Source organism: Orcinus orca, chromosome 6 (genome assembly GCF_937001465.1).
Source record: "Orcinus orca chromosome 6, mOrcOrc1.1, whole genome shotgun sequence".
In the NCBI taxonomy this organism is placed as follows: Eukaryota; Metazoa; Chordata; class Mammalia; order Artiodactyla; family Delphinidae; genus Orcinus; species Orcinus orca.
The window spans coordinates 102437769-102440687 of record NC_064564.1 but is presented as its reverse complement, the minus strand read 5'-3'; the positions used below and the strand labels follow the sequence as shown (position 1 = coordinate 102440687).

Sequence of the window (2919 nt, the reverse complement as noted above, 5' to 3'; positions counted from 1 at the left end):
AATAAATCACAGTAAGACTAATTTGTTTGCAAAATAAGTCTAGTGCCATTAAACTTGGCCTGATTTTTTACATAAGTGAAGCAAGAATAGTGATTATTCATACAGGTCCTTTTAAAATCTGCTTTGCTGGAATTTTTCGTAAGGAATTTTAAATTAATAGATTTTAAAAGTCACTGCAGGCTAAGAAGCCACGACAAGAACCACCATCAGAATTTGCCTGGAATACCTATATATTTGGGTAAATTTCTCTCTTCTTGTGTTTCCCAGGATATCCTGAGGTTCCCGGGCATGCCAGGAAGTGACCTTCCTTATTCACCTGGTAAGGCTACTGAGAACCGTGTAAGCAAGATACCAGGCCAGTCTTTCCAAGGGGCTTCTATTGGCTTTATAAAGTCAGTCTTAGCTCCTTAAGACTGTCTGGTCACATATGATTTTATGTATATTCTCAGATGTGACATTCCAGTCAAAGCCTTGTTAATATAACCATGTTTCCAGTTGTGTCCTGTTATAAGGAGAACAGATTCTTATTGAACTTATGTGAATAACTATATTGCCATGAAAATAAGACTACTCAACAAGTTTCTGAATTCTAGAAGGATCAGGTAGGGAGAAAAAGTAAATGTTTCAATTCTATTTATAGAGATATACTTTACAAAATTATTGTAAGTCATAGATAGCTTAAGAGAAAAAGCTTTCCTTAAATCTGGAAAAATAAAACATTAAGGAACCAGCAATGTTTCAAGAAAAGGTTGTGCAAAAAGTGATAATCATTCTCATAAATGTATTCAATCCCATATTTTTAATTCTTATTCTGCTTGAATCCAGTTTTTTCATTATTTCTGGAAATTACTAGGCAGTTCAGTTTTTGTTTTTTTTTAGTTCAGTTTTTATGATCTTAAAATTGTCAGCAACCTGTATTCTAGAGTACCTGTCAGAGTCCTTTCCGTGAATCTCTCTGAAGATGAAGCACCTTTGCAAAAGTATCAGAGTAAAACGATAACTGTCTATAAATGACAAAAAAAACTTTCAGACACTTCCCTGGGAGTCCAGTGGTTAAGAATCTGAGCTTCCAATGCAGGGGGCAGTTTCAATCCCTGGTTGGGGAACTAAGATCCCACATGCTGCAGGCTATGGCAATAAATGAATAAATCAATTAATTAGTTAATTAAATAAAAGACTTTTAAAAATGGTCATGGTTAAAGATCTGATGAGAGTTCTTTTGATAAGAAAATGTACTTATTTTCATGACATATGATAATTTAAGACATTGTCCTAATAATAGGACAATGAGAGTATTGATAGATTTCTAGAAACTTGAAACAATTTCTGGAATACCTATATTAGTAACATACATCTATGCACATATAACCCAAGAAAGTTAATCATCACTTCTTATTTAACAGTGCTTCCCGTGTAATTTAATGTTCCAAATAAACCTAATTATTTTAACATCTCTCTTTTATAAGGGGAGAGACAAAACCTTTGAGATTTTCCAGGAGCTCTCTGGGAAATCTCAAAGTTCTTTTGAGGTTAAAAAAAAAAAATCTCTGTTTAGAATTTGATTTGGGAAAGTTGTCAAATGTCAAAAGGTTTGAACAATTGACTAAGTAACATCTCAGATAATTATGAAATGATATTTAACTATCTATTTAACTATGACAACAGAAGATGTTAAAGACAAATAACAGAAGGTTACACAGCTGTGAATAAAACTTACCTCTTCTAATATGGAGAAGACTGGGCTTGCTTAAGTAATCAAACCCCTGATAATGACAACATGAAGCACAATATATTATTTTGATAAGACACAAAATCTTTGCTTTCTGGGTAGATTACCCAAAAGGTAAATACAAAAACAAAAACAAACCAAAAAACCTTTCATAATCTCTTATCAAGAGAAGACCAATAGTCCAAAGGCACGTTGGCATTTTAACGGAGAGAAAATCAGGGCTTCCCTGGTGGCGCAGTGGTTGCGAGTCCGCCTGCCGATGCAGGGGACACGGGTTCGTGCCCCGGCCCAGGAGGATCCCACATGCCGCGGAGCGGCTGGGCCCGTGAGCCATGGCCGCCAAGCCTGGGCGTCCGGAGCCTGTGCTCCGCAGCGGGAGAGGCCGCAACAGTGAGAGGCCCGCGTACCGCAAAAAAAAAAAAAAAAAAAAAAAAAAGAAAGAAAACATAACGGAGAGAAAATCAAATTCTGATTTCTGCACCAGTATACTTTTGATAGTGAAACTCATTCTTCAAAAACTTAAATAAATCCATTCCAATTTTAGTCAGCTTGAGCCCACAAAGCAACCAACCAACCAAAAAAAAAAAAAAAAAAAAAACCCTCCTTTTTCACAAATCTTCTACAGTTTTTTTCCTCCATTCAGGTTTTGTCCTGTGTTTTTTCTCTCTCTCTCATTCTGGAACAGCTGGTCATTCTAGTTTCCCCACCTACTTTTCATACATGGTTGTTTCCTTTCACCCTTATTATTTCTACATCACTTTAATTCATTTACATATATTGATTAGAATTCTTAACCATTAGAATCCTTTATTCCTAGTGAAAACTAAGAAGTAAGCAATTGTGGACTACCTGCTACACTAGCATTCTGTGGATTGGCAAATTATGAATATATTTCACGATTTCTAGAAGTATATTCTTCCTCATAGTAAATTTTTCAGTGTGGCACAAAACATTTTTACTAATAGATCCAAATATCTTAAGTTTCTAGGTAAAAGGAAACCTAAAGTGGATAAAACTATTTTCACTAATTAATGTCTCAGTTTTTTATCTTATTTGGAAGTAATCTAGATATTCAATGAATACTCATTATTTAACTTATCTCAGTATAACTTTAGAGTTTTAAGTTACCAAAAATATTTTGGAAAATAGTTTTAAGTAGACACACCATAAAGGCATACCAAACCACACCA

The 2919-nt window shown here is 34.7% G+C and overlaps 1 long non-coding RNA gene across 1 annotated transcript in view; it reads left to right on the top strand.

Moving 5' to 3' along the window:
* Positions 1-132: 132 nt before the first annotated feature.
* LOC125964677 (uncharacterized) overlaps positions 133-2919 on the top strand; it is a 112786-nt gene continuing 109999 nt past the window's right edge. Inside the window, exon 1 of the long non-coding RNA XR_007477915.1 lies at positions 133-319. This is a non-coding gene — a long non-coding RNA (uncharacterized LOC125964677). The remainder of the gene's footprint in view (positions 320-2919) is intronic.